We start from the raw sequence: 20333 nt of genomic DNA, 5'->3' as shown, positions 1-20333 counted from the left end.
TTTTGTCCCAAAGGTCAAAAAGTCACTCATTGACTTTCCTTCTGGTTCCAATTAGTAGCTAAAAGATCTACAAAAGGTTAAAACTTTTTTTTTTTTTCTTTTTACATATTATGGATGTACAAAGTCCATATTTGACCTACTGAACAATTTTTTTTTCCAAAGATCAAAAAGTCACTCATTGACTTTCCTTCTGGTTCCAAAAAGTAGCTAAAAGGTCTACAAAAGGTTAAACAAATATTTTTTTTTTTTTTTTTACATATTATTGCTGTACAAAGTCCATAATTGACCTACTGAACAATTTTTTTTCCAAAGGTCCAAAAGTCACTCATTGACGTCCCTTCTGATTCCAATAAGTAGCTAAAAGGTCTACAAAAGGTTAAACACATTTTTTTTTTTACATATTATTGCTGTACAAGAAGTCCATATTTGGCCTACTGAACAATTTTTTTTCCAAAGGTCAAAAAGTCACTGATTGACTTCCCTTCTGATTCCAATAAGTAGCTTACAGGTCCAAAAAAGGTTTGAATTTTTTTTTTTTTTTTTTTTACATATTATGGCTGTACAAAGTCCACATTTGACCTACTGAACAAATTTTTGTCCCAAAGGTCAAAAAGTCACTCATTGACTTTCCCTCCTGGTTCCAATAAGTAGCTAAAAGGTCTACAAAAGGTTCAAAATTTATTTTTATTAATTTTTTTTTTTTTTTTACATATTATGGCTGTACAAAAAGTCCATATTTGACCTACTGAACAATGTTTTTTCCAAAGGTCAAAAAGTCACTCATTGACTTTCCTTCTGGTTCCAATAAGTAGCTAAAAGGTCTACAAAAGGTTTCAATTTTTTGTTTTGTTTTACATATTATGGCTGTACAAGAAGACCATATTTGACCTACTGAACAATTTTTTTTTCCAAAGGTCAAAAAGTCACTCATTGACTTTCCTTCTGGTCCCAAAAAGTAGCTAAAAGGTCTACAAAAGGTTAAGACATTTTTTTTTATTTTATTTTTTTTACATATTATGGCTGTACAAAGTCCAAATTTGACCTACTGAACACATTTTTGTTCCAAAGGTCAAAAAGTCACTCATTGACTTCCCTTCTGATTCCAATAAGTAGCTTACAGGTCTAAAAAAGATTAGATTTTTTTTTACATATAATGGCTGTACAAGAAGTCCATATTTGACCTACTGAACAATTTTTTTCCCCAAAGGTCAAAAAGTCACTCATTGACTTTCCTTCTGGTTCCAAAAAGTAGCTAAAAGGTCTACAAAAGGTTTGAATTTTTTTATTTTTTATTACATGTTATTGCTGTACAAGAAGTCCATATTTGACCTACTGAACAATTTTTTTTTCAAAAGGTCAAAAAGTCACTCATTTACTTTCCTTCTGGTTCCAATAAGTAGCTAAAAGGTCTACAAAAGGTTAAACAATTTTTTTTTTTTTTTTTACATATTATGGCTGTACAAGTAGTCCATGTTTGACCTACTGAACAATTTTTTTTCCACAGGTCAAAAAGTCACTCATTGACTTTCCTTCTGGTTCCAATAAGTAGCTAAAAGATCTACAAAAGTCGAGTTCTTGAATGCAATGACATGCAAAATCACTTGTCTCTTCAATGCACGCCGAGTCTTGTATGCATTGCAATGCAAAAGTACTAATCTCGTCAATGCACACCGAGTGTTTGAATGTAATGCAATACAAAATCACTTGTCTCTTCAATGCACAACGAGTTCTTGAATGCAATGCAATACAAAATCACTTGTCTCTTCAATGCACAACGAGTTCTTGAATGCAATGCAATGCAACAGCACTAACTCGTCATTTCACAAGTTTTTTTTAATGCTATGCAATGCAAGCGCACTAATCTCTTCATTGCACAATGTGTTTTGTGTGCAAAAGCACTATTCTCTTAAATGCACACCGAGTTCTTGAATGCAATTCAAAATCATTTGTCTCTTCAATGCACATAAAGTTCTTAAATGCAATGCAATGCAAAATCACTTGTCTCTTCAATGCACAAAAAGTTATTATATGCAATGCAATACAAAATCACTTGTCCCTTCAATGCACAAAAAGTTCTTATATGCAATGCAATGAAAAATCACTTGTCTCTTTAATGCACAACAAGTTCTTATATGCAATGCAAAAGCACATCTCAATGCACAATGAGTTCTGTATGCATTGCAATGCAAAATCACTTGTCTCCAATGCACAATGAGTTTAGTATGCATTAAAATGCAACAGCACTAACTCGTCATTTCACAAGTTTTTTTTAATGCTATGAAATGCAAACGCACTAATCTATTCATTACACCGAGTCTTGTATGCATTGCATATAAGAACTTTTTGAACATAAGAACATACTAATCTCATCAATGCACACGTTTTTTTTATTGCGTTGCAATGCAAACGCACTAATCTATTCAATGCATCTATTCATGTGTTTTGTGTGCATTGCAATCCAAAACCACTATTCTCCTAATGCAAAATGCGTTTTGTATGCATCGCAATGCAAAACCACTATTCTCCTCAATGCACAACGAGTTCTTGAATGCATTGCAATGCAAAATCCCTTGTCTCTTCAATGCACAACGAGTTCTTGAATGCAATGCAATGCAAAAGCACTAATCTCATCAATGCACAAGTATTTTTTAATGCGATGCAATGCAAAATCACTTGTCTCTTCAATGCACAATGTGTTTTTGTATGCATTGCAATGCAAAACCAATATTCTCTTCATTGCACACCGAGTGTTTTTTTTTATTGCGATGCAATGCAAAATCACTTGTCTCTTCAATGCACGAGTTCTTGAATGCAATGCAATGCAAAATCACTTGTCTCTTCAAGGCACACAAAGTTCTGATATGCAATGTAATGCAAAATCACTTGTCTCTTCAATGCACACAAAGTTCTGAAATGCAATGCAATGCAAAAGCACTAATCTCGTCAATGCACACGTTTTTTTTTAATGCAATGCAAAAGCACTAATTTGTTCAATGCACACCGAGTCTTGTATGCATTGCAATGCAAAAGTACTAATCTCTTAAATGCACACCGAGTGTTTGAATGCAATGCAATATAAAATCACTTGTCTCTTCAATGCACATCGAGTTCTTGAGTGCAATGCAATGCAAAATCACGTCTCTTCAACGCACAAAAAGTTCTTATATGCAATGCAAAATCACTTGTCTCTATAATGCACAATGAGTTAAGTATGCATTGCAATGCAAAAGCGCTATTCTCTTAAATGCACACCGAGTTCTTGAATGCAATGCAAAATCATTTGTCTCTTCAATGCACAAAAAGTTCTTCAATGCAATGCAATGCAAAATCATTTGTCTCTTCAATGCACAAAAAGTTCTTAAATGCAATGCAATGCAAAATCACTTGTCTCTTCAATGCACACAAAAAGTTATTATATGCAATGCAATACAAAATCACTTGTCCCTTCAATGCACAAAAAGTTCTTATATGCAATGCAATGAAAAATCACTTGTCTCTTTAATGCACAACAAGTTCTTATATGCAATGCAAAAGCACATCTCAATGCACAATGAGTTTAGTGTGCATTACAATGCAACAGCACTAACTCATCATTTCACAAGTTTTTTTTAATGCTATGCAATGCAAACGCACTAATCTATTCATTGCACAATGTGTTTTGTGTGCATTGCAAAACCACTATTTTATTAAATGCACAAAGAGTTCTTGAATGCAATGCAATGCAAAATCACTTGTCTCTTCAATGCACAGAAAGTTCTTATATGCAATGCAATAGCACTAATCTGTTCAATGCACACCGAGTCTTGTATGCATTGCATATAAGAACTTTTTGAACAAAAGAACATAGTAATATCATCAATGCACAAGTTTTTTTTATTGCGTTGCAATGCAAACGCACTAATCTATTCAATGCACAATGTGTTTTGCATGCATTGCAATTCAAAACCACTATTCTCTTTGATGCAAAATGCGTTTTGTATGCATTGCAATGCAAAACCACTATTTTCCTCAATGCACAACAAGTTCTTGAATGCATTGCAATGCAAAATCCCTTGTCTCTTCAATGCACAACGAGTTCTTGAATGCAATGCAATGCAAAAGCACTAATCTCGTCAATGCACAAGTCTTTTTTAATGCGATGCAATGCAAAATCACTTGTCTCTTCAATGCACAACGAGTTTAGTATGCTTTGCAATGCAAAAGCACTAATCTGGTCAAAGCACAAGTATTTTTTTTATTGCGATGCAATGCAAAATCACTTGTCTCTTCAATGCACGAGTTATTGAATGCAATGCAAAATCACTTGTCTCTTCAATGCACAATGAGTTTCGTATGCATTGCAATGCAAAACCAATATTCTCTTCATTGCACACCGAGTGTTTGATTGCAATGCAGTACAAAATCACTTGTCTCTTCAATGCACAAGTTTTTTTTAATGCAATGCAAAAGCACTACTTTGTTCAATGCACACCGAGTCTTGTATCCTTTGCAATGCAAAAGTACTAATCTCTTAAATGCACACCGAGTGCTTTAATGCAATGCAATATAAAATCACTTGTCTCTTCAATGCACAAAAAGTTCTGATATGTAATGCAATGAAAAATCACTTGTCTCTTCAATGCACAAAAAGTTATTAAATGCAATGCAATGAAAAATCACTTGTCTCTTTAATGCACATCAAGTTCTTATATGCAATGCAAAAGCACATCTCTCAATGCACAATGAGTTCTGTATGCAATGCAATGAAAAATCACTTGTCTCCAATGCACAATGAGTTTTTTATGCATTACAATGCAACAGCACTAACTCGTTATTTCACAAGTTTTTTTAATGCTATGAAATGCAAACGCACTAATCTATTCAATGCACAATGTGTTTTGTGTGAATTGCAATACAACCACTATTTTATTAAATGCACAACGAGTTCTTGAATGCAATGCAATGCAAAAGCACTAATCTGTTCAATGCACACCGAGTCTTGTATGCATTGCATAAAATAACTTTTTGAACATAAGAACATACTAATCTCATCAATGCACAAGTTTTTTTTATTGCGATGCAATGCAAACGCACTAATCACTAATTGACTGTCCTCCTGGTTCAAATAAGTAGCTAAAAGGTCTGAAAAAGGTTTGAATTTTTTGGGGGGTTTTTTGCATATTATGGCTGTCCAAGAAGTCCATATTTGACCTACTGAACAATTTTTTTTTCAAAGGTCAAAAATTCACTCATTGACTTTATTCTTGTTCCAATAAGTAGCTAAAAGGTCTACAAAAGGTTTGTATATTTTTATTTTTAATTTTTATTTTTTTATACATATTATGGCTTTTTATTTTTACATATTTACACAAGAAGTCCATATTTGACCTACTGAACAAATTTTTTTTCCAAAGGTCAAAAAGTCACTCATTGACTTTCCTTCTGGTTCCAATAAGTAGCTAAAAGATCTACAAAAGGTTACATTTTTATTTTTTATTTTTTTTTTACATATTATTTTGACCTTTGGAAAAAAAAATTTGTTCAAAATGTCAAATATGGTCTTCTTGTACAGACATAATATGTAATAAAAAAAAAAAATTCAAACCTTTTGTAGACCTTTTAGCTACTTATTGGAACCAGAAGGAAACTCAATGAGTGACTTTTGGACCTTTGGAAAAAAAAATTGTTCAGTGGGTCAAATATGGTCTTCTTGTACAGACATAATATGTAAAAAAAAAAAAAAAAAAAAAAATTCAAACCTTTTGTAGACCTTTTAGCTACTTATTGGAACCAGAAGGAAAGTCAATGAGTGACTTTTTGACCTTTGGAAAAAAAAATTGTTCGGTAGGTCAAATATGGACTTCTTGTACAGCCTTAATATGTAAAAAAAAAAAGAAAAAATTCAAACCTTTTGTAGACCTTTTAGCTACGTATTGGAACCAAAAGTAAAGTCAATGAGTGACTTTTTGACCTTTGAAAAAAAAATTGTTCAGCAGGTCAAATATGGACTTCTTGTACAGCCATAATATGCAAAAAAAAACAAAAAAAATTCAAACCTTTTTTAGACCTGTAAGCTACTTATTGGAATCAGAAGGGAAGTCAATGAGTGACTTTTTGACCTTTGGGACAAAAATTTGTTCAGTAGGTCAAATATGGACTTTGTACAGCCATAATATGTAAAAAAAAAAAAAAAAAAAATTGTTTTAAACTTTTGTAGATCTTTTAGCTACTTATTGGAATCAGAAGGGACGTCAATGAGTGACTTTTGGACCTTTGGAAAAAAAAATTGTTCAGTGGGTCAAATATGGACTTTGTACAGCAATAATATATGAAAAAAAAAATATATATATATATATTTGTTTAACCTTTTGTAGACCTTTTAGCTACTTATTGGAACCAGAAGGAAAGTCAATGAGTGACTTTTTGACCTTTGGTAAAAAAAAATTTGTTCAGTAGGTCAAATATGGACTTCTTGTACAGCCATAATATGTAAAAAAAAAAAAAAAAAAAAAAAAAAAAAAAATTTACATTTTTTAGACCTGTAAGCTACTTAAAGTCAATGAGTGACTTTTTGACCTTTGGAAAAAAAAATTGTTCAATGGGTCAAATATGGACTTCTTTTACAGCCATAATATGTAAAAAAAAAAAAAAAAAAAAATTCAAACCTTTTTTAAACCTGTAAGCTACTTATTGGAATCAGAAGGGACGTCAATGAGTGACTTTTTGACCTTTGGGACAAAAATTTGTTCAGTATGTCAAATATGGACTTTGTACAGGCATAATATGTAAAAAAAAAAAAAAAAAAAAAAAAAAACTGTTTTAACCTTTTGTAGACCTTTTAGCTACTTTTTGGAACCAGAAGGAAAGTCAATGAGTGACTTTTTGACCTTTGGAAAAAAAATTTGTTTAGTAGGTAAATATGGACTTCTTGTACAGCCATAATAGGTTCCAATAAGTAGCTAAAAGGTCTACAAAAGGTTTGAATTTTTTTTTTTTTTCATATTATTGCTGTACAAAGTCCATATTTGACCTACTGAACAATTTTTTTTTCCAAAGGTCAAAAAGTCACTCATTGACTTTCCTTCTGGTTCCAATAAGTAGCTAAAAGGTCTACAAAAGGTTTGAATTTTTTTTTTTTTTTTTTTACATATTATGGCTGTACAAAGTCCATTTTGACCTACTGAACACATTTTTGTCCCAAAGGTCAAAAAGTCACTCATTGACTTCCCTTCTGATTCCAATAAGTAGCTTACAGGTCTAAAAAAGGTTTGAATTTTTTTTTTTTTTTTTTTTACATATTATGGCTGTACAAGAAGTCCATATTTGACCTTCTGAACAATTTTTTTTTCCAAAGGTCAAAAAGCCGCTCATTGACTTTCCTTCTGGTTCCAATAAGTAGCTAAAAGGTCTACAAAAGGTTTGAATTTTTTATTTTTTTATTTTTTATTTTTTTTTACATATTATGGCTGTACAAGAAGACCATATTTGACATATTGAACAAATTTTTTTTCCAAAGGTCAAAAAGTCACTCATTGACGTCCCTTCTGATTCCAATAAGTAGCTAAAAGATCTACAAAAGTTTAAAACAATTATTTTTTTTTATTTTTTTTACATATTTTGGCTGTACAGAGTCCATATTTGACCTACTGAACAAATTTTTGTCCCAAAGGTCAAAAAGTCACTCATTGACGTCCCTTCTGATTCCAATAAGTAGCTTACAGGTCTAAAAAAGGTTTAATTTTAATTTTTATTTTTTATTTTTATTTTTATTTTTTTACATATTATGGCTGTACAAGAAGTCCATATTTGACCAACTGAACAATTTTTTTTTCCAAAGGTCAAAAAGTCACTCATTGACATCCCTTCTGATTCCAATAAGTAGCTAAAAGGTCCAAAAAAGGTTAGATTTTTTTTTTTTTTTTTTTTTTTGCATATTATGGCTGTACAAGAAGTCCATATTTGACCTACTGAACAATTTTTTTGTCAAAGGTCAAAAAGTCACTCATTGACTTTACTTCTGGTTCCAAAAAAGTAGCTAAAAGGTCTACAAAAGGTTTGAATTTTTTTTTTTTTTTACATATTACGGCTGTACAAGAAGACCATATTTGACCTACTGAACAATTTTTATTTTTATTTTTATTTTTATTTTTTTTACATGTTATGGCTGTACAAGAAGACCATATTTGGCCTACTGAACAATTTTTTTTCCAAAGGTCAAAAAGTCACTGATTGACTTCCCTTCTGGTTCCAATAAGTAGCTAAAAGGTCCAAAAAAGGTTTGAATTTTTTTAGGTTTTTTTTGCATATTATGGCTGTACAAGAAGTCCATATTCGACCTACTGAACAATTTTTTTTTCAAAGGTCAAAAAGTCACTCATTGACTTTACTTCTGGTTCCAATAAGTAGCTAAAAGGTCTACAAAAGGTTAAAACATTTTTTTTTTTTTTTAAACATATTACGGCTGTACAAAGTCCATTTTTGACCTACTGAACAAATTTTTGTCCCAAAGGTCAAAAAGTCACTCATTGACGTACCTTCTGATTCCAATAAGTAGCTTACAGGTTTAAAAAAGGTTTGAATTTTTTTTATTTATTTTTTTTTTTTACATATTATGGCTGTAAAAGAAGTCCATATTTGACCTACTGAACAATTTTTTTTTCCAAAGGTCAAAAAGTCACTCATTGACTTTAAGTAGCTTAAAGGTCTAAAAAATGTACTTTTTTTTTTTTTTTTTTTTTTTTTTTACATATTACGGCTGTACAAAGTCCATATTTGACCTACTGAATAAATTTTTGTCCCAAAGGTCAAAAAGTCACTCATTGACTTTCCTTCTGGTTCCAAAAAGTAGCTAAAAGGTCTACAAAAGGTTAAAACATTTTTTTTTTCTTTTTACATATTATGGCTGTACAAAGTCCATATTTGACCTACTGAACAAATTTTTTTTCCAAAGGTCAAAAAGTCACTCATTGACTTTCCTTCTGGTTCCAATTAGTAGCTAAAAGGTCTACAAAAGGTTAAAACTTTTTTTTTTCTTTTTACATATTATGGATGTACAAAGTCCATATTTGACCTACTGAACACATTTTTTTTTCAAAGGTCAAAAAGTCACTCATTGACTTTCCTTCTGGTTCCAAAAAGTAGCTGAAAGGTCTACAAAAGGTTAAAAAATTATTATTATTATTATTTTTTTTTTTACATATTATGGCTGTACAAAGTCCATATTTGACCTACTGAACAATTTTTTTTTCCAAAGGTCAAAAAGTCACTCATTGACTTTCCTTCTGGTTCCAAAAAGTAGCTAAAAGGTCTACAAAAGGTTAAAAAATTATTATTATTATTATTTTTTTTTTTTGCATATTATGGCTGTACAAGAAGTCCATATTTGACCTACTGAACACATTTTTTTCCCAAAGGTCCAAAAGTCACTCATTGACATCCCTTCTGATTCCAATAAGTAGCTAAAAGGTCTACAAAAGGTTAAACAAATTTTTTTTTTTTTTTTTTTTTACATATTATTGCTGTACAAGAAGTCCATATTTGGCCTACTGAACAATTTTTTTTCCAAAGGTCAAAAAGTAACTGATTGACTTCCTTTCTGTTTCCAATAAGTAGCTTACAGGTCTACAAAAGTTTAAAACAATTTTTTTTTTTTTTTTTTTTTTTTACATATTATGGCTGTACAGAGTCCATATTTGACCTACTGAACAAATTTTTGTCCCAAAGGTCAAAAAGTCACTCATTGACGTCCCTTCTGATTCCAATAAGTAGCTTACAGGTCTAAAAAAGGTTTAATTTTTATTTTAATTTTTAATTTTTATTTTTATTTTTTTACATATTATGGCTGTACAAGAAGTCCATATTTGACCTACTGAACACATTTTTTTTCCAAAGGTCAAAAGGTCACTCATTGACTTTCCTTCTGGTTCCAAAAAGTAGCTAAAAGATCTACAAAAGGTTAAAACAATTTATTTTATTTTTTTTTACATATTATGGCTTTACAAGAAGTCCATATTTGACCTACTGAACACATTTTTGTCCCAAAGGTCAAAAAGTCACTCATTGACTTCCCTTCTGATTCCAATAAGTAGCTTACAGGTCTAAAAAAGGTTAGAATTTTTTTTTACATATTATGGCTGTAAAAGAAGTCCATATTTGACCTACTGAACACATTTTTTTTCCAAAGGTCAAAAAGTCACTCATTGACTTTAAGTAGCTAAAAGGTCTAAAAAAGGTTAAATTTATTTTTTTTATTTTTTTTTTTTACATATTATGGCTGTACAAAGTCCATATTTGACCTACTGAACACATTTTTGTCCCAAAGGTCAAAAAGTCACTCATTGACTTCCCTTCTGATTCCAATAAGTAGCTAAAAGGTCTAAAAAAGGTTTGAATTTTTTTTTACATATTATGGCTGTACAAGAAGTCCATATTTGACCTACTGAACAATTTTTTTTCCAAAGGTCAAAAAGTCACTCATTGACTTTCCTTCTGGTTCCAAAAAGTAGCTAAAAGGTCTACAAAAGGTTAAAACATTTTTTTTTTTTTTACATATTATGGCTGTACAAAGTCCATATTTGACCTACTGAACACATTTTTGTCCCAAAGGTCAAAAAGTCACTCATTGACATCCCTTCTGATTCCAATAAGTAGCTAAAAGGTCCAAAAAAGTTTTGAATTTTTTTTGTTTTTTTTTTGCATATTATGGCTGTACAAGAAGTCCATATTTGACCTACTGAAATTTTTTTTTTCCAAAGGTCAAAAAGTCACTCATTGACTTTAAGTAGCTAAAAGGTCTAAAAAATGTAAATTTTTTTTTTTTTTTTTTTTTTTTTTTTTACATATTACGGCTGTACAAAGTCAATATTTGACCTACTGAACAATTTTTTTTTCCAAAGGTCAAAAAGTCACTCATTGACTTTCCTTCTGGTTCCAAAAAGTAGCTAAAAGGTCTACAAAAGGTTAAAAAATTATTATTATTATTATTTTTTTTTTTTTTGCATATTATGGCTGTACAAGAAGTCCATATTTGACCTACTGAACACATTTTTTTCCCAAAGGTCCAAAAGTCACTCATTGACGTCCCTTCTGATTCCAATAAGTAACTAAAAGGTCTACAAAAGGTTAAGCAAATTTTTTTATTTTTTTTTTTTTTTTTTTTTTACATATTATTGCTGTACAAAGTCCATAATTGACCTACTGAACAATTTTTTTTCCAAAGGTCCAAAAGTCACTCATTGACGTCCCTTCTGATTCCAATAAGTAGCTAAAAGGTCTACAAAAGGTTAAACACATTTTTTTTTTTTTTTTTACATATTATTGCTGTACAAGAAGTCCATATTTGGCCTACTGAACAATTTTTTTTCCAAAGGTCAAAAAGTCACTGATTGACTTCCCTTCTGATTCCAATAAGTAGCTTACAGGTCCAAAAAAGGTTTGATTTTTTTTTTTTTTTTTTTTACATATTATGGCTGTACAAAGTCCATATTTGACCTACTGAACACATTTTTGTCCCAAAGGTTAAAAAGTCACTCATTGACTTTCCTTCTGGTTCCAAAAAATAGCTAAAAGGTCTACAAAAGGTTAAAACAATTTTTATTTTTTTATTTTTTTTGTACATATTATGGCTGTACAAAGTCCACATTTGACCTACTGAACAAATTTTTGTCCCAAAGGTCAAAAAGTCACTCATTGACTTCCCTTCTGATTCCAATAAATAGCTTACAGGTCTAAAAAAGGTTTGAATTTTTTTTACATATTATGGCTGTACATAGTCCATATTTGACCTACTGAACATTTTTTCATTTCCAAAGGTCAAAAAGTCACTCATTGACTTCCCTTCTGATTCCAATAAGTAGCTAAAAGGTCTACAAAAGGTTCAAAATTTATTTTTATTTTTATTTTTATTTTTTTACATATTATGGCTGTACAAAAAGTCCATATTTGACCTACTGAACAATGTTTTTTCCAAAGGTCAAAAAGTCACTCATTGACTTTCCTTCTGGTTCCAATAAGTAGCTAAAAGGTCTACAAAAGGTTTGAATTTTTTGTTTTGTTTTACATATTATGGCTGTACAAGAAGACCATATTTGACCTACTGAACAATTTTTTTTTCCAAAGGTCAAAAAGTCACTCATTGACTTTCCTTCTGGTTCCAATAAGTAGCTAAAATGTCTACAAAAGGTTTGAAATTTTTTTTTTTTTTTTTTTTTTTTTTTTTTACATATTATGGCTGTACAAGAAGACCATATTTGGCCTACTGAACAATTTTTTTTTCCAAAGGTCAAAAAGTCACTCATTGACTTTAAGTAGCTAAAAGGTCTAAAAAATGTTAATTTTTTTTTTGTTTTTTTTTTTGTTTTTTACATATTTCGGCTGTACAAAGTCCATATTTGACCTACTGAATAAATTTTTGTCCCAAAGGTCAAAAAGTCACTCATTGACTTTCCTTCTGGTTCCAATTAGTAGCTAAAAGATCTACAAAAGGTTAAAACTTTTTTTTTTTTCTTTTTACATATTATGGATGTACAAAGTCCATATTTGACCTACTGAACAATTTTTTTTTCCAAAGGTCAAAAAGTCACTCATTGACTTTCCTTCTGGTTCCAAAAAGTAGCTAAAAGGTCTACAAAAGGTTAAAAAATTATTATTATTATTATTATTATTATTATTATTATTTTTTGCATATTATGGCTGTACAAGAAGTCCATATTTGACCTACTGAACACATTTTTTTCCCAAAGGTCCAAAAGTCACTCATTGACGTCCCTTCTGATTCCAATAAGTAGCTAAAAGGTCTACAAAAGGTTAAACAAATATTTTTTTTTTTTTTTTTTTTTTTTTTACATATTATTGCTGTACAAAGTCCATAATTGACCTACTGAACAATTTTTTTTCCAAAGGTCCAAAAGTCACTCATTGACGTCCCTTCTGATTCCAATAAGTAGCTAAAAGGTCTACAAAAGGTTAAACACATTTTTTTTTTTTACATATTATTGCTGTACAAGAAGTCCATATTTGGCCTACTGAACAATTTTTTTTCCAAAGGTCAAAAAGTCACTGATTGACTTCCCTTCTGATTCCAATAAGTAGCTTACAGGTCCAAAAAAGGTTTGAATTTTTTTTTTTTTTTTTTACATATTATGGCTGTACAAAGTCCATATTTGACCTACTGAACACATTTTTGTCCCAAAGGTCAAAAAGTCACTCATTGACTTTCCTTCTGGTTCCAAAAAAATAGCTAAAAGGTCTACAAAAGGTTAAAACATTTTTTATTTTTTTATTTTTTTTACATATTATGGCTGTACAAAGTCCATTTTGACCTACTGAACACATTTTTGTCCCAAAGGTCAAAAAGTCACTCATTGACTTCCCTTCTGATTCCAATAAGTAGCTAAAAGGTCTACAAAAGGTTCAAAATTTATTTTTATTTTTATTTTTATTTTTTTACATATTATGGCTGTACAAAAAGTCCATATTTGACCTACTGAACAATGTTTTTTCCAAAGGTCAAAAAGTCACTCATTGACTTTCCTTCTGGTTCCAATAAGTAGCTAAAAGGTCTACAAAAGGTTTGAATTTTTTGTTTTGTTTTACATATTATGGCTGTACAAGAAGACCATATTTGACCTACTGAACAATTTTTTTTTCCAAAGGTCAAAAAGTCACTGATTGACTTCCCTTCTGATTCCAATAAGTAGCTTACAGGTCCAAAAAAGGTTTGAATTTTTTTTTTTTTTTTTTTTTTTTCCACATATTATGGCTGTACAAAGTCCATTTTTGACCTACTGAACAAATTTTTGTCCCAAAGGTCAAAAAGTCACTCATTGACTTTCCTTCTGGTTCCAAAAAGTAGCTAAAAGGTCTACAAAAGGTTAAAAAATTATTATTATTATTAATTTTTTTTTTGCATATTATGGCTGTACAAGAAGTCCATATTTGACCTACTGAACACATTTTTTTCCCAAAGGTCCAAAAGTCACTCATTGACGTCCCTTCTGATTCCAATAAGTAGCTAAAAGGTCTACAAAAGGTTAAGCAAATTTTTTTTTTTTTTTTTTTTTTTTTTTTTTACATATTATTGCTGTACAAAGTCCATAATTGACCTACTGAACAATTTTTTTTCCAAAGGTCCAAAAGTCACTCATTGACGTCCCTTCTGATTCCAATAAGTAGCTAAAAGGTCTACAAAAGGTTAAACACATTTTTTTTTTTTTTTTTTTTTACATATTATTGCTGTACAAGAAGTCCATATTTGGCCTACTGAACAATTTTTTTTCCAAAGGTCAAAAAGTCACTGATTGACTTCCCTTCTGATTCCAATAAGTAGCTTACAGGTCCAAAAAAGGTTTGAATTTTTTTTTTTTTTTTTTTACATATTATGGCTGTACAAAGTCCATATTTGACCTACTGAACACATTTTTGTCCCAAAGGTTAAAAAGTCACTCATTGACTTTCCTTCTGGTTCCAAAAAATAGCTAAAAGGTCTACAAAAGGTTAAAACATTTTTTATTTTTTTATTTTTTTTGTACATATTATGGCTGTACAAAGTCCACATTTGACCTACTGAACAAATTTTTGTCCCAAATGTCAAAAAGTCACTCATTGACTTCCCTTCTGATTCCAATAAATAGCTTACAGGTCTAAAAAAGGTTTGAATTTTTTTTACATATTATGGCTGTACATAGTCCATATTTGACCTACTGAACATTTTTTCATTTCCAAAGGTCAAAAAGTCACTCATTGACTTCCCTTCTGATTCCAATAAGTAGCTAAAAGGTCTACAAAAGGTTCAACATTTATTTTTATTTTTATTTTTATTTTTTTACATATTATGGCTGTACAAAAAGTCCATATTTGACCTACTGAACAATGTTTTTTCCAAAGGTCAAAAAGTCACTCATTGACTTTCCTTCTGGTTCCAATAAGTAGCTAAAAGGTCTACAAAAGGTTTGAATTTTTTGTTTTGTTTTACATATTATGGCTGTACAAGAAGACCATATTTGACCTACTGAACAAATTTTTTTTCCAAAGGTCAAAAAGTCACTCATTGACTTTCCTTCTGGTTCCAATAAGTAGCTAAAATGTCTACAAAAGGTTTGAAATTTTTTTTTTTTTTTTTTTTTTTTTTTTTACATATTATGGCTGTACAAGAAGACCATATTTGGCCTACTGAACAATTTTTTTTTCCAAAGGTCAAAAAGTCACTCATTGACTTTAAGTAGCTAAAAGGTCTAAAAAATGTTAATTTTTTTTTTTTTTTTTTTTTTTTTTTTTACATATTTCGGCTGTACAAAGTCCATATTTGACCTACTGAATAAATTTTTGTCCCAAAGGTCAAAAAGTCACTCATTGACTTTCCTTCTGGTTCCAATTAGTAGCTAAAAGATCTACAAAAGGTTAAAACTTTTTTTTTTTCTTTTTACATATTATGGATGTACGAAGTCCATATTTGACCTACTGAACAATTTTTTTTTCCAAAGGTCAAAAAGTCACTCATTGACTTTCCTTCTGGTTCCAAAAAGTAGCTAAAAGGTCTACAAAAGGTTAAAAAATTATTATTATTATTATTATTATTATTATTATTTTTTGCATATTATGGCTGTACAAGAAGTCCATATTTGACCTACTGAACACATTTTTTTCCCAAAGGTCCAAAAGTCACTCATTGACGTCCCTTCTGATTCCAATAAGTAGCTAAAAGGTCTACAAAAGGTTAAACAAATATTTTTTTTTTTTTTTTTTTTTTTTTACATATTATTGCTGTACAAAGTCCATAATTGACCTACTGAACAATTTTTTTTCCAAAGGTCCAAAAGTCACTCATTGACGTCCCTTCTGATTCCAATAAGTAGCTAAAAGGTCTACAAAAGGTTAAACATATTTTTTTTTTTTACATATTATTGCTGTACAAGAAGTCCATATTTGGCCTACTGAACAATTTTTTTTCCAAAGGTCAAAAAGTCACTGATTGACTTCCCTTCTGATTCCAATAAGTAGCTTACAGGTCCAAAAAAGGTTTGAATTTTTTTTTTTTTTTTTTACATATTATGGCTGTACAAAGTCCATATTTGACCTACTGAACACATTTTTGTCCCAAAGGTCAAAAAGTCACTCATTGACTTTCCTTCTGGTTCCAAAAAAATAGCTAAAAGGTCTACAAAAGGTTAAAACATTTTTTATTTTTTTATTTTTTTGTACATATTATGGCTGTAAAAAAGTCCACATTTGACCTACTGAACAAATTTTTGTCCCAAAGGTCAAAAAGTCACTCATTGACTTTCCCTCCTGGTTCCAATAAGTAGCTAAAAGGTCTACAAAAGGTTCAAAATGTATTTTTATTAAAAAATTTTTTTTTTTTACATATTATGGCTGTACAAAGTCCATTTTGACCTACTGAACACATTTTTGTCCCAAAGGTCAAAAAGTCACTCATTGACTTCCCTTCTGATTCCAATAAGTAGCTAAAAGGTCTACAAAAGGTTCAAAATTTATTTTTATTTTTATTTTTATTTTTTTACATATTATGGCTGTACAAAAAGTCCATATTTGACCTACTGAACAATGTTTTTTCCAAAGGTCAAAAAGTCACTCATTGACTTTCCTTCTGGTTCCAATAAGTAGCTAAAAGGTCTACAAAAGGTTTGAATTTTTTTTTTTGTTTTACATATTATGGCTGTACAAGAAGACCATATTTGACCTACTGAACAATTTTTTTTTCCAAAGGTCAAAAAGTCACTCATTGACTTTCCTTCTAGTTCCAATAAGTAGCTTACAAGTCTAAAAAAGAGTAGAATTTTTTTTATATATAATGGCTGTACAAGAAGTCCATATTTGACCTACTGAACAATTTTTTTTTCCAAAGGTCAAAAAGAGTCTCATTGACGTCCCTTCTGATTCCAATAAGTAGCTTACAGGTCTAAAAAAGGTTTGATTTTTTTTTTTTTTTACATATTATGGCTTTACAAGAAGTCCATATTTGACCTACTGAACACATTTTTGTCCCAAAGGTCAAAAAGTCACTCATTGACTTCCCTTCTGATTCCAATAAGTAGCTTACAGGTCTAAAAAAGGTTAGATTTTTTTTTACATATTATGGCTGTAAAAGAAGTCCATATTTGACCTACTGAACAATTTTTTTTTCCAAAGGTCAAAAAGTCACTCATTGACTTTAAGTAGCTAAAAGGTCTAAAAAAGGTTAAACATTTTTTTTTTTTTTTTTTTTTTACATATTATGGCTGTACAAAGTCCATATTTGACCTACTGAACAAATTTTTGTCCCAAAGGTCAAAAAGTCACTCATTGACTTTCCTTCTGGTTCCAATAAGTAGCTAAAAGGTCTACAAAAGGTTTGAATTTTTTTTTTTTTTTTTTTTTACATATTATGGCTGTACAAGAAGTCCATATTTGACCTACTGAACACATTTTTGTCCCAAAGGTCAAAAAGTCACTCATTGACTTCCCTTCTGATTCCAATAAGTAGCTTACAGGTCTAAAAAAGGTTTAATTTTTTTTTTTTTTTTTTTTTTTTTTTTTTTTTTACATATTATGGCTGTACAAGAAGTCCATATTTGACCTACTGAACAATTTTTTTTCCAAAGGTCAAAAAGTCACTCATTGACTTTACTTCTGGTTCCAAAAAAGTAGCTAAAAGGTCTACAAAAGGTTTGAATTATTATTTTTTTTACATATTACGGCTGTACAAAGTCCATATTTGACCTACTGAACACATTTTTGTCCCAAAGGTCAAAAAGTCACTCATTGACTTTACTTCTGGTTCCAAAAAAGTAGCTAAAAGGTCTACAAAAGGTTTGAATTTTTTTTTTTTTTTACATATTACGGCTGTACAAAGTCCATATTTGACCTACTGAACACATTTTTGTCCCAAAGGTCAAAAAGTCACTCATTGACTTTCCTTCTGGTTCCAAAAAAGTAGCTAAAAGGTCTACAAAAGGTTTGAATTATTTATTTTTTTTACATATTACGGCTGTACAAGAAGACCATATTTGACCTACTGAACAATTTTTTTTTCCAAAGGTCAAAAAGTCACTCATTGACTTTCCTTCTGGTTCCAATAAGTAGCTAAAAGGTCTACAAAAGGTTTGATTTTTTTTTTTTTTTTTTTTACATATTACGGGTGTACAAGAAGACCATATTTGACCTACTGAACAATTTTTTTTCCAAAGGTCAAAAAGTCACTGATTGACTTTACTTCTGATTCCAATAAGTAGCTTACAGGTCCAAAAAAGGTTTGAATTTTTTTAGGTTTTTTTTGCATATTATGGCTGTACAAGAAGTCCATATTCGACCTACTGAACAATTTTTTTTTCAAAGGTCAAAAAGTCACTCATTGACTTTACTTCTGGTTCCAATTAGTAGCTAAAAGATCTACAAATCACCCTGCAAACTCTCACTTCACCCTGCTGCCATCTGGTAAGCGCTTCCGTAGCCTGATGGCAAAGACTGAAAGACTCAGGAGGAGTTTCTTCCCCCAGGCCATCAGACTCCTGAACTCAGTCACGTGACTTCACTTCACCCCGCACACGCATAAACATCCAGTTTAAACATTAACATTCACATACTGCCATTGCACTGCACTTTACGTTCCTATTGTTACTGTGTAACAACCTGTAATAAACCTGTTTGCACATCATACTCCTGTTTGCACATTATACTCCGATTTGCAATTATACCTATTGCATGCACATCATACTTCTCTATATATAAATATATATATATATTTTATGTTAACCACTTATTTTTAAGTCTACAGTTTATCTCACTTATCATATCCACTTACTTTATATTTTATATTTTTATTTTTTTTTATTTTATTTTTATCTTATTTCCTATTTTTATCTTACTTGATTTATTTATAACTCTACTTATGTTAATACTTTTTATTCTAATTTTATTCTATTTCTATTTTAATTTCCCTTGTGTTCTTGTAACTGTTATTTGCACTGTCCATGGAGCGGACCTGTTTACATTTCACTGCCAGTTGTATATTGTGTATATAACTGTGTATGTGACAAATAAAACTCTTGAATCTTGAATCTTGAATCTACAAAAGGTTAAAACTTTTTTCTTTTTCTTTTTACATATTATGGCTGTACAAAGTCCATTTTTGACCTACTGAACAAATTTTTGTCCCAAAATTCAAAAAGTCACTCATTGACGTCCCTTCTGATTCCAATAAGTAGCTTACAGGTTTAAAAAAGGTTTGAATTTTTTTTATTTATTTATTTTTTTTACATATTATGGCTGTAAAAGAAGTCCATATTTGACCTACTGAACAATTTTTTTTTCCAAAGGTCAAAAAGTCACTCATTGACTTTAAGTAGCTAAAAGGTCTAAAAAATGTAATTTTTTTTTTTTTTTTTTTTTTTTTTTTTTACATATTTCGGCTGTACAAAGTCCATATTTGACCTACTGAATAAATTTTTGTCCCAAAGGTCAAAAAGTCACTCATTGACTTTCCTTCTGGTTCCAATTAGTAGCTAAAAGATCTACAAAAGGTTAAAACTTTTTTTTTTTTTCTTTTTACATATTATGGATGTACAAAGTCCATATTTGACCTACTGAACAATTTTTTTTTCCAAAGATCAAAAAGTCACTCATTGACTTTCCTTCTGGTTCCAAAAAGTAGCTAAAAGGTCTACAAAAGGTTAAACAAATATTTTTTTTTTTTTTTTTACATATTATTGCTGTACAAAGTCCATAATTGACCTACTGAACAATTTTTTTTCCAAAGGTCCAAAAGTCACTCATTGACGTCCCTTCTGATTCCAATAAGTAGCTAAAAGGTCTACAAAAGGTTAAACACATTTTTTTTTTTACATATTATTGCTGTACAAGAAGTCCATATTTGGCCTACTGAACAATTTTTTTTCCAAAGGTCAAAAAGTCACTGATTGACTTCCCTTCTGATTCCAATAAGTAGCTTACAGGTCCAAAAAAGGTTTGAATTTTTTTTTTTTTTTTTTTTACATATTATGGCTGTACAAAGTCCACATTTGACCTACTGAACAAATTTTTGTCCCAAAGGTCAAAAAGTCACTCATTGACTTTCCCTCCTGGTTCCAATAAGTAGCTAAAAGGTCTACAAAAGGTTCAAAATTTATTTTTATTAATTTTTTTTTTTTTTTTACATATTATGGCTGTACAAAAAGTCCATATTTGACCTACTGAACAATGTTTTTTCCAAAGGTCAAAAAGTCACTCATTGACTTTCCTTCTGGTTCCAATAAGTAGCTAAAAGGTCTACAAAAGGTTTCAATTTTTTGTTTTGTTTTACATATTATGGCTGTACAAGAAGACCATATTTGACCTACTGAACAATTTTTTTTTCCAAAGGT

This window comes from Gobio gobio (genome assembly GCF_949357685.1).
Source record: "Gobio gobio genome assembly, chromosome: 1".
Taxonomy (NCBI): domain Eukaryota; kingdom Metazoa; phylum Chordata; class Actinopteri; order Cypriniformes; family Gobionidae; genus Gobio; species Gobio gobio.
The sequence above is the reverse complement of the archived record's forward strand: the minus strand, read 5'-3'. Positions refer to the sequence as shown.